The sequence below is a fragment of the Haliotis asinina genome, chromosome 6 (genome assembly GCF_037392515.1).
Source record: "Haliotis asinina isolate JCU_RB_2024 chromosome 6, JCU_Hal_asi_v2, whole genome shotgun sequence".
NCBI lineage: Eukaryota > Metazoa > Mollusca > Gastropoda > Lepetellida > Haliotidae > Haliotis > Haliotis asinina.
Window position 1 is genome coordinate 28,174,776 of NC_090285.1, and position 13,082 is coordinate 28,187,857.

A 13,082-nucleotide genomic window follows, 5' to 3' on the forward strand; every position below is an offset into this window, starting at 1 on the left:
ATATGAAGAATAAATTAATGTTTGAAATCATTGATATTGATTACATAGGTAATGAATGCCAAAAGTATGTATATACATGTATACAGAATTATGGAAAAATTTGTATCCTGAACTGCATGTTGTAACTGGCACATGACGTCATGGTGAACATGAAAAGATTGAAACACTTGCCTCCCTGATCCTCTGTCGGCTTCGTGGCACTCGTCCTCCCTCCCTCCCTCCTGGGTCCACTTCTGTCCATGGAGTTCTTCTCGGCAGTCGTCACTGCCTCTGGGGGACTTCATGGTCCATTTCTGCCCCCAGGATGATGATGTCCATGGTGCTGAGAGCAAAGATAATGAGAAGTTTAATGTTTGAAATAACTGATGTTAATTGATGTCTACTTGCCTTTGTGGTCCTCTGTCAGCTTCGTGGCAGTGGTCCTTCGTCCCTCCCTCCTGGGTCCATTTTTGCCCCCAGGATGATGATGTCCATGGTCCTAATTGTATATATAAAGAATAAATTAATGTTTGAAATCATTGATATTGATTACATAGGTAATGAATGCCAAAAGTATGTATATACATGTATACAGAATTATGGAAAAATTTGTATCCTGAACTGCATGTTGTAACTGGCACATGACGTCATGGTGAACATGAAAAGATTGAAACACTTGCCTCCCTGATCCTCTGTCGGCTTCGTGGCACTCGTCCTCCCTCCCTCCCTCCTGGGTCCACTTCTGTCCATGGAGTTCTTCTCGGCAGTCGTCACTGCCTCTGGGGGACTTCATGGTCCATTTCTGCCCCCAGGATGATGATGTCCATGGTGCTGAGAGCAAAGATAATGAAAAGTTTAATGTTTGAAATAACTGATGTTAATTGATGTCTACTTGCCTTTGTGGTCCTCTGTCAGCTTTGTCCACTTCTGTCCATGAAGTTCTTCTCGGCAGTCGTCACTGCCTCTGGGGGACTTCATGGTCCATTTCTGCCCCCAGGATGATGATGTCCATGGTCCTAATTGTATATATAAAGAATAAATTAATGTTTGAAATCATTGATATTGATTACATAGGTAATGAATGCCCAAAGTATGTATATACATGTATACAGAATTATGGAAAAATTTGTATCCTGAACTGCATGTTGTAACTGGCACATGACGTCATGGTGAACATGAAAAGATTGAAACACTTGCCTCCCTGATCCTCTGTCGGCTTCGTGGCACTCGTCCTCCCTCCCTCCCTCCTGGGTCCACTTCTGTCCATGGAGTTCTTCTCGGCAGTTGTCACTGCCTCTGGGGGACTTCATGGTCCATTTCTGCCCCCAGGATGATGATGTCCATGGTGCTGAGAGCAAAGATAATGAAAAGTTTAATGTTTGAAACAACTGATGTTAATTGATGTCTACTTGCCTTTGTGGTCCTCTGTCAGCTTCGTGGCAGTGGTCCTTCGTCCCTCCCTCCTGGGTCCATTTTTGCCCCCAGGATGATGATGTCCATGGTCCTAATTGTATATATAAAGAATAAATTAATGTTTGAAATCATTGATATTGATTACATAGGTAATGAATGCCAAAAGCATGTATACACATGTATATGTATGTATATACATGTATAATTATGGAAAAATTTGTATCCTGAACAGCATGTTGTAATGGGCACATGACGTCATGGTGAACATGAAAAGATTGAAACACTTGCCTCCCTGATCCTCTGTCGGCTTCGTGGCAGTCGTCCTCCGTCCCTCCCTCCTGGGTCCACTTCTGTCCATGGAGTTCTTCTCGGCAGTCGTCACTGCCTCTGGGGGACTTCATGGTCCATTTCTGCCCCCAGGATGATGATGTCCATGGTGCTGAGAGCAAAGATAATGAAAAGTTTAATGTTTGAAATAACTGATGTTAATTGATGTCTACTTGCCTTTGTGGTCCTCTGTCAGCTTCGTCCACTTCTGTCCATGGAGTTCTTCTCGGCAGTCGTCACTGCCTCTGGGGCACTTCATGGTCCATTTCTGCCCCCAGGATGATGATGTCCATGGTGCTGAGAGCAAAGATAATGAGAAGTTTAATGTTTGAAATAACTGATGTTAATTGATGTCTACTTGCCTTTGTGGTCCTCTGTCAGCTTCGTCCACTTCTGTCCATGGAGTTCTTCTCGGCAGTCGTCACTGCCTCTGGGGGACTTCATGGTCCATTTCTGCCCCCAGGATGATGATGTCCATGGTGCTGAGAGCAAAGATAATGAGAAGTTTAATGTTTGAAATAACTGATGTTAATTGATGTCTACTTGCCTTTGTGGTCCTCTGTCAGCTTCGTGGCAGTGGTCCTTCGTCCCTCCCTCCTGGGTCCATTTTTGCCCCCAGGATGATGATGTCCATGGTCCTAATTGTATATATGAAGAATAAATTAATGTTTGAAATCATTGATATTGATTACATAGGTAATGAATGCCAAAAGTATGTATATACATGTATACAGAATTATGGAAAAATTTGTATCCTGAACTGCATGTTGTAACTGGCACATGACGTCATGGTGAACATGAAAAGATTGAAACACTTGCCTCCCTGATCCTCTGTCGGCTTCGTGGCACTCGTCCTCCCTCCCTCCCTCCTGGGTCCACTTCTGTCCATGGAGTTCTTCTCAGCAGTCGTCACTGCCTCTGGGGGACTTCATGGTCCATTTCTGCCCCCAGGATGATGATGTCCATGGTGCTGAGAGCAAAGATAATGAGAAGTTTAATGTTTGAAATAACTGATGTTAATTGATGTCTACTTGCCTTTGTGGTCCTCTGTCAGCTTCGTGGCAGTGGTCCTTCGTCCCTCCCTCCTGGGTCCATTTTTGCCCCCAGGATGATGATGTCCATGGTCCTAATTGTATATATAAAGAATAAATTAATGTTTGAAATCATTGATATTGATTACATAGGTAATGAATGCCAAAAGTATGTATATACATGTATACAGAATTATGGAAAAATTTGTATCCTGAACTGCATGTTGTAACGGGCACATGACGTCATGGTGAACATGAAAAGATTGAAACACTTACCTCCCTGATCCTCTGTCGGCTTCGTGGCACTCGTCCTCCCTCCCTCCCTCCTGGGTCCACTTCTGTCCATGGAGTTCTTCTCGGCAGTCGTCACTGCCTCTGGGGGACTTCATGGTCCATTTCTGCCCCCAGGATGATGATGTCCATGGTGCTGAGAGCAAAGATAATGAAAAGTTTAATGTTTGAAATAACTGATGTTAATTGATGTCTACTTGCCTTTGTGGTCCTCTGTCAGCTTTGTCCACTTCTGTCCATGGAGTTCTTCTCGGCAGTCGTCACTGCCTCTGGGGGACTTCATGGTCCATTTCTGCCCCCAGGATGATGATGTCCATGGTCCTAGTTGTATATATAAAGAATAAATTAATGTTTGAAATCATTGATATTGATTACATAGGTAATGAATGCCAAAAGTATGTATATACATGTATACAGAATTATGGAAAAATTTGTATCCTGAACTGCATGTTGTAACTGGCACATGACGTCATGGTGAACATGAAAAGATTGAAACACTTGCCTCCCTTATCCTCTGTCGGCTTCGTGGCACTCGTCCTCCCTCCCTCCCTCCTGGGTCCACTTCTGTCCATGGAGTTCTTCTCGGCAGTCGTCACTGCCTCTGGGGGACTTCATGGTCCATTTCTGCCCCCAGGATGATGATGTCCATGGTGCTGAGAGCAAAGATAATGAAAAGTTTAATGTTTGAAATAACTGATGTTAATTGATGTCTACTTGCCTTTGTGGTCCTCTGTCAGCTTCGTGGCAGTGGTCCTTCGTCCCTCCCTCCTGGGTCCATTTTTGCCCCCAGAATGATGATGTCCATGGTCCTAATTGTATATATAAAGAATAAATTAATGTTTGAAATCATTGATATTGATTACATAGGTAATGAATGCCCAAAGTATGTATATACATGTATACAGAATTATGGAAAAATTTGTATCCTGAACTGCATGTTGTAACGAGCACATGACGTCATGGTGAACATGAAAAGATTGAAACACTTGCCTCCCTGATCCTCTGTCGGCTTCGTGGCACTCGTCCTCCCTCCCTCCCTCCTGGGTCCACTTCTGTCCATGGAGTTCTTCTCGGCAGTCGTCACTGCCTCTGGGGGACTTCATGGTCCATTTCTGCCCCCAGGATGATGATGTCCATGGTGCTGAGAGCAAAGATAATGAAAAGTTTAATGTTTGAAATAACTGATGTTAATTGATGTCTACTTGCCTTTGTGGTCCTCTGTCAGCTTCGTCCACTTCTGTCCATGGAGTTCTTCTCGGCAGTCGTCACTGCCTCTGGGGGACTTCATGGTCCATTTCTGCCCCCAGGATGATGATGTCCATGGTGCTGAGAGCAAAGATAATGAGAAGTTTAATGTTTGAAATAACTGATGTTAATTGATGTCTACTTGCCTTTGTGGTCCTCTGTCAGCTTCGTCCACTTCTGTCCATGGAGTTCTTCTCGGCAGTCGTCACTGCCTCTGGGGGACTTCATGGTCCATTTCTGCCCCCAGGATGATGATGTCCATGGTCCTAATTGTATATATAACGAATAAATTAATGTTTGAAATCATTGATATTGATTACATAGGTAATGAATGCCCAAAGTATGTATATACATGTATACAGAATTATGGAAAAATTTGTATCCTGAACTGCATGTTGTAACTGGCACATGACGTCATGGTGAACATGAAAAGATTGAAACACTTGCCTCACTGATCCTCAGTCGGCTTCGTGGCACTCGTCCTCCCTCCCTCCCTCCTGGGTCCACTTCTGTCCATGGAGTTCTTCTCGGCAGTCGTCACTGCCTCTGGGGGACTTCATGGTCCATTTCTGCCCCCAGGATGATGATGTCCATGGTGCTGAGAGCAAAGATAATGAAAAGTTTAATGTTTGAAACAACTGATGTTAATTGATGTCTACTTGCCTTTGTGGTCCTCTGTCAGCTTCGTGGCAGTGGTCCTTCGTCCCTCCCTCCTGGGTCCATTTTTGCCCCCAGGATGATGATGTCCATGGTCCTAATTGTATATATAAAGAATAAATTAATGTTTGAAATCATTGATATTGATTACATAGGTAATGAATGCCAAAAGCATGTATACACATGTATATGTATGTATATACATGTATAATTATGGAAAAATTTGTATCCTGAACAGCATGTTGTAACGGGCACATGACGTCATGGTGAACATGAAAAGATTGAAACACTTGCCTCCCTGATCCTCTGTCGGCTTCGTGGCACTCGTCCTCCCTCCCTCCCTCCTGGGTCCACTTCTGTCCATGGAGTTCTTCTCGGCAGTCGTCACTGCCTCTGGGGGACTTCATGGTCCATTTCTGCCCCCAGGATGATGATGTCCATGGTGCTGAGAGCAAAGATAATGAAAAGTTTAATGTTTGAAATAACTGATGTTAATTGATGTCTACTTGCCTTTGTGGTCCTCTGTCAGCTTCGTCCACTTCTGTCCATGGAGTTCTTCTCGGCAGTCGTCACTGCCTCTGGGGCACTTCATGGTCCATTTCTGCCCCCAGGATGATGATGTCCATGGTGCTGAGAGCAAAGATAATGAGAAGTTTAATGTTTGAAATAACTGATGTTAATTGATGTCTACTTGCCTTTGTGGTCCTCTGTCAGCTTCGTCCACTTCTGTCCATGGAGTTCTTCTCGGCAGTCGTCACTGCCTCTGGGGGACTTCATGGTCCATTTCTGCCCCCAGGATGATGATGTCCATGGTGCTGAGAGCAAAGATAATGAGAAGTTTAATGTTTGAAATAACTGATGTTAATTGATGTCTACTTGCCTTTGTGGTCCTCTGTCAGCTTCGTGGCAGTGGTCCTTCGTCCCTCCCCCTGGGTCCATTTTTGCCCCCAGGATGATGATGTCCATGGTCCTAATTGTATATATAAAGAATAAATTAATGTTTGAAATCATTGATATTGATTACATAGGTAATGATGCCAAAAGTATGTATATACATGTATACAGAATTATGGAAAAATTTGTATCCTGAACTGCATGTTGTAACGGGCACATGACGTCATGGTGAACATGAAAAGATTGAAACACTTACCTCCCTGATCCTCTGTCGGCTTCGTGGCACTCGTCCTCCCTCCCTCCCTCCTGGGTCCACTTCTGTCCATGGAGTTCTTCTCGGCAGTCGTCACTGCCTCTGGGGGACTTCATGGTCCATTTCTGCCCCCAGGATGATGATGTCCATGGTGCTGAGAGCAAAGATAATGAAAAGTTTAATGTTTGAAATAACTGATGTTAATTGATGTCTACTTGCCTTTGTGGTCCTCTGTCAGCTTTGTCCACTTCTGTCCATGGAGTTCTTCTCGGCAGTCGTCACTGCCTCTGGGGGACTTCATGGTCCATTTCTGCCCCCAGGATGATGATGTCCATGGTCCTAGTTGTATATATAAAGAATAAATTAATGTTTGAAATCATTGATATTGATTACATAGGTAATGAATGCCAAAAGTATGTATATACATGTATACAGAATTATGGAAAAATTTGTATCCTGAACTGCATGTTGTAACTGGCACATGACGTCATGGTGAACATGAAAAGATTGAAACACTTGCCTCCCTTATCCTCTGTCGGCTTCGTGGCACTCGTCCTCCCTCCCTCCCTCCTGGGTCCACTTCTGTCCATGGAGTTCTTCTCGGCAGTCGTCACTGCCTCTGGGGGACTTCATGGTCCATTTCTGCCCCCAGGATGATGATGTCCATGGTGCTGAGAGCAAAGATAATGAAAAGTTTAATGTTTGAAATAACTGATGTTAATTGATGTCTACTTGCCTTTGTGGTCCTCTGTCAGCTTCGTGGCAGTGGTCCTTCGTCCCTCCCTCCTGGGTCCATTTTTGCCCCCAGAATGATGATGTCCATGGTCCTAATTGTATATATAAAGAATAAATTAATGTTTGAAATCATTGATATTGATTACATAGGTAATGAATGCCCAAAGTATGTATATACATGTATACAGAATTATGGAAAAATTTGTATCCTGAACTGCATGTTGTAACGAGCACATGACGTCATGGTGAACATGAAAAGATTGAAACACTTGCCTCCCTGATCCTCTGTCGGCTTCGTGGCACTCGTCCTCCCTCCCTCCCTCCTGGGTCCACTTCTGTCCATGGAGTTCTTCTCGGCAGTCGTCACTGCCTCTGGGGGACTTCATGGTCCATTTCTGCCCCCAGGATGATGATGTCCATGGTGCTGAGAGCAAAGATAATGAGAAGTTTAATGTTTGAAATAACTGATGTTAATTGATGTCTACTTGCCTTTGTGGTCCTCTGTCAGCTTCGTCCACTTCTGTCCATGGAGTTCTTCTCGGCAGTCGTCACTGCCTCTGGGGGACTTCATGGTCCATTTCTGCCCCCAGGATGATGATGTCCATGGTGCTGAGAGCAAAGATAATGAGAAGTTTAATGTTTGAAATAACTGATGTTAATTGATGTCTACTTGCCTTTGTGGTCCTCTGTCAGCTTCGTGGCAGTGGTCCTTCGTCCCTCCCTCCTGGGTCCATTTTTGCCCCCAGGATGATGATGTCCATGGTCCTAATTGTATATATAAAGAATAAATTAATGTTTGAAATCATTGATATTGATTACATAGGTAATGATGCCAAAAGTATGTATATACATGTATACAGAATTATGGAAAAATTTGTATCCTGAACTGCATGTTGTAACTGGCACATGACGTCATGGTGAACATGAAAAGATTGAAACACTTACCTCCCTGATCCTCTGTCGGCTTCGTGGCACTCGTCCTCCCTCCCTCCCTCCTGGGTCCACTTCTGTCCATGGAGTTCTTCTCGGCAGTCGTCACTGCCTCTGGGGGACTTCATGGTCCATTTCTGCCCCCAGGATGATGATGTCCATGGTGCTGAGAGCAAAGATAATGAAAAGTTTAATGTTTGAAATAACTGATGTTAATTGATGTCTACTTGCCTTTGTGGTCCTCTGTCAGCTTTGTCCACTTCTGTCCATGGAGTTCTTCTCGGCAGTCGTCACTGCCTCTGGGGGACTTCATGGTCCATTTCTGCCCCCAGGATGATGATGTCCATGGTCCTAGTTGTATATATAAAGAATAAATTAATGTTTGAAATCATTGATATTGATTACATAGGTAATGAATGCCAAAAGTATGTATATACATGTATACAGAATTATGGAAAAATTTGTATCCTGAACTGCATGTTGTAACTGGCACATGACGTCATGGTGAACATGAAAAGATTGAAACACTTGCCTCCCTTATCCTCTGTCGGCTTCGTGGCACTCGTCCTCCCTCCCTCCCTCCTGGGTCCACTTCTGTCCATGGAGTTCTTCTCGGCAGTCGTCACTGCCTCTGGGGGACTTCATGGTCCATTTCTGCCCCCAGGATGATGATGTCCATGGTGCTGAGAGCAAAGATAATGAAAAGTTTAATGTTTGAAATAACTGATGTTAATTGATGTCTACTTGCCTTTGTGGTCCTCTGTCAGCTTCGTGGCAGTGGTCCTTCGTCCCTCCCTCCTGGGTCCATTTTTGCCCCCAGAATGATGATGTCCATGGTCCTAATTGTATATATAAAGAATAAATTAATGTTTGAAATCATTGATATTGATTACATAGGTAATGAATGCCCAAAGTATGTATATACATGTATACAGAATTATGGAAAAATTTGTATCCTGAACTGCATGTTGTAACGAGCACATGACGTCATGGTGAACATGAAAAGATTGAAACACTTGCCTCCCTGATCCTCTGTCGGCTTCGTGGCACTCGTCCTCCCTCCCTCCCTCCTGGGTCCACTTCTGTCCATGGAGTTCTTCTCGGCAGTCGTCACTGCCTCTGGGGGACTTCATGGTCCATTTCTGCCCCCAGGATGATGATGTCCATGGTGCTGAGAGCAAAGATAATGAAAAGTTTAATGTTTGAAATAACTGATGTTAATTGATGTCTACTTGCCTTTGTGGTCCTCTGTCAGCTTCGTCCACTTCTGTCCATGGAGTTCTTCTCGGCAGTCGTCACTGCCTCTGGGGGACTTCATGGTCCATTTCTGCCCCCAGGATGATGATGTCCATGGTGCTGAGAGCAAAGATAATGAGAAGTTTAATGTTTGAAATAACTGATGTTAATTGATGTCTACTTGCCTTTGTGGTCCTCTGTCAGCTTCGTGGCAGTGGTCCTTCGTCCCTCCCTCCTGGGTCCATTTTTGCCCCCAGGATGATGATGTCCATGGTCCTAATTGTATATATAAAGAATAAATTAATGTTTGAAATCATTGATATTGATTACATAGGTAATGAATGCCAAAAGTATGTATACACATGTATATGTATGTATATACATGTATAATTGTGGAAAAATTTGTATCCTGAACAGCATGTTGTAACAGGCACATGACGTCATGGTGAACATGAAAAGATTGAAACACTTGCCTCCCTGATCCTCTGTCGGCTTCGTGGCACTCGTCCTCCCTCCCTCCCTCCTGGGTCCACTTCTGTCCATGGAGTTCTTCTCGGCAGTCGTCACTGCCTCTGGGGGACTTCATGGTCCATTTCTGCCCCCAGGATGATGATGTCCATGGTGCTGAGAGCAAAGATAATGAAAAGTTTAATGTTTGAAATAACTGATGTTAATTGATGTCTACTTGCCTTTGTGGTCCTCTGTCAGCTTCGTCCACTTCTGTCCATGGAGTTCTTCTCGGCAGTCGTCACTGCCTCTGGGGGACTTCATGGTCCATTTCTGCCCCCAGGATGATGATGTCCATGGTGCTGAGAGCAAAGATAATGAGAAGTTTAATGTTTGAAATAACTGATGTTAATTGATGTCTACTTGCCTTTGTGGTCCTCTGTCAGCTTCGTCCACTTCTGTCCATGGAGTTCTTCTCGGCAGTCGTCACTGCCTCTGGGGGACTTCATGGTCCATTTCTGCCCCCAGGATGATGATGTCCATGGTGCTGAGAGCAAAGATAATGAGAAGTTTAATGTTTGAAATAACTGATGTTAATTGATGTCTACTTGCCTTTGTGGTCCTCTGTCAGCTTCGTGGCAGTGGTCCTTCGTCCCTCCCTCCTGGGTCCATTTTTGCCCCCAGGATGATGATGTCCATGGTCCTAATTGTATATATAAAGAATAAATTAATGTTTGAAATCATTGATATTGAATACATAGGTAATGAATGCCAAAAGTATGTATATACATGTATACAGAATTATGGAAAAATTTGTATCCTGAACTGCATGTTGTAACTGGCACATGACGTCATGGTGAACATGAAAAGATTGAAACACTTACCTCCCTGATCCTCTGTCGGCTTCGTGGCACTCGTCCTCCCTCCTTCCCTCCTGGGTCCACTTCTGTCCATGGAGTTCTTCTCGGAAGTCGTCACTGCCTCTGGGGGACTTCATGGTCCATTTCTGCCCCCAGGATGATGATGTCCATGGTGCTGAGAGCAAAGATAATGAGAAGTTTAATGTTTGAAATAACTGATGTTAATTGATGTCTACTTGCCTTTGTGGTCCTCTGTCAGCTTCGTGGCAGTGGTCCTTCGTCCCTCCCTCCTGGGTCCATTTTTGCCCCCAGGATGATGATGTCCATGGTCCTAATTGTATATATAAAGAATAAATTAATGTTTGAAATCATTGATATTGATTACATAGGTAATGAATGCCCAAAGTATGTATATACATGTATACAGAATTATGGAAAAATTTGTATCCTGAACTGCATGTTGTAACGAGCACATGACGTCATGGTGAACATGAAAAGATTGAAACACTTGCCTCCCTGATCCTCTGTCGGCTTCGTGGCACCCGTCCTCCCTCCCTCCCTCCTGGGTCCACTTCTGTCCATGGAGTTCTTCTCGGCAGTCGTCACTGCCTCTGGGGGACTTCATGGTCCATTTCTGCCCCCAGGATGATGATGTCCATGGTGCTGAGAGCAAAGATAATGAAAAGTTTAATGTTTGAAATAACTGATGTTAATTGATGTCTACTTGCCTTTGTGGTCCTCTGTCAGCTTCGTCCACTTCTGTCCATGGAGTTCTTCTCGGCAGTCGTCACTGCCTCTGGGGGACTTCATGGTCCATTTCTGCCCCCAGGATGATGATGTCCATGGTGCTGAGAGCAAAGATAATGAAAAGTTTAATGTTTGAAATAACTGATGTTAATTGATGTCTACTTGCCTTTGTGGTCCTCTGTCAGCTTCGTGGCAGTGGTCCTTCGTCCCTCCCTCCTGGGTCCATTTTTGCCCCCAGGATGATGATGTCCATGGTCCTAATTGTATATATAAAGAATAAATTAATGTTTGAAATCATTGATATTGATTACATAGGTAATGAATGCCAAAAGTATGTATATACATGTATACAGAATTATGGAAAAATTTGTATCCTGAACTGCATGTTGTAACTGGCACATGACGTCATGGTGAACATGAAAAGATTGAAACACTTACCTCCCTGATCCTCTGTCGGCTTCGTGGCACTCGTCCTCCCTCCTTCCCTCCTGGGTCCACTTCTGTCCATGGAGTTCTTCTCGGAAGTCGTCACTGCCTCTGGGGGACTTCATGGTCCATTTCTGCCCCCAGGATGATGATGTCCATGGTGCTGAGAGCAAAGATAATGAGAAGTTTAATGTTTGAAATAACTGATGTTAATTGATGTCTACTTGCCTTTGTGGTCCTCTGTCAGCTTCGTGGCAGTGGTCCTTCGTCCCTCCCTCCTGGGTCCATTTTTGCCCCCAGGATGATGATGTCCATGGTCCTAATTGTATATATAAAGAATAAATTAATGTTTGAAATCATTGATATTGATTACATAGGTAATGAATGCCAAAAGTATGTATATACATGTATACAGAATTATGGAAAAATTTGTATCCTGAACTGCATGTTGTAACTGGCACATGACGTCATGGTGAACATGAAAAGATTGAAACACTTGCCTCCCTGATCCTCTGTCGGCTTCGTGGCACTCGTCCTCCCTCCCTCCCTCCTGGGTCCACTTCTGTCCATGGAGTTCTTCTCGGCAGTCGTCACTGCCTCTGGGGGACTTCATGGTCCATTTCTGCCCCCAGGATGATGATGTCCATGGTGCTGAGAGCAAAGATAATGAGAAGTTTAATGTTTGAAATAACTGATGTTAATTGATGTCTACTTGCCTTTGTGGTCCTCTGTCAGCTTCGTGGCAGTGGTCCTTCGTCCCTCCCTCCTGGGTCCATTTTTGCCCCCAGGATGATGATGTCCATGGTCCTAATTGTATATATAAAGAATAAATTAATGTTTGAAATCATTGATATTGATTACATAGGTAATGAATGCCAAAAGTATGTATATACATGTATACAGAATTATGGAGAAATTTGTATCCTGAACTGCATGTTGTAACTGGCACATGACGTCATGGTGAACATGAAAAGATTGAAACACTTGCCTCCCTGAACCTCTGTCGGCTTCGTGGCACTCGTCCTCCCTCCCTCCCTCCTGGGTCCACTTCTGTCCATGGAGTTCTTCTCGAAAGTCGTCACTGCCTCTGGGAACTTCATGGTCCATTTCTGCCCCCAGGATGATGATGTCCATGGTGCTGAGAGCAAAGATAATGAAAAGTTTAATGTTTGAAATAACTGATGTTAATTGATGTCTACTTGCCTTTGTGGTCCTCTGTCAGCTTCGTCCACTTCTGTCCATGGAGTTCTTCTCGGCAGTCGTCACTGCCTCTGGGGGACTTCATGGTCCATTTCTGCCCCCAGGATGATGATGTCCATGGTGCTGAGAGCAAAGATAATGAAAAGTTTAATGTTTGAAATAACTGATGTTAATTGATGTCTACTTGCCTTTGTGGTCCTCTGTCAGCTTCGTCCACTTCTGTCCATGGAGTTCTTCTCGGCAGTCGTCACTGCCTCTGGGGGACTTCATGGTCCATTTCTGCCCCCAGGATGATGATGTCCATGGTGCTGAGAGCAAAGATAATGAGAAGTTTAATGTTTGAAATAACTGATGTTAATTGATGTCTACTTGCCTTTGTGGTCCTCTGTCAGCTTCGTGGCAGTGGTCCTT

The 13,082-nt window shown here is 44.1% G+C and overlaps 1 long non-coding RNA gene across 1 annotated transcript in view; it reads left to right on the forward strand.

The window, feature by feature from the left end:
• Positions 1-13,082, forward strand: part of LOC137288069 (uncharacterized) — a 180,113-nt gene that overhangs the window by 53,476 nt on the left and 113,555 nt on the right. The window lies entirely within an intron of this gene.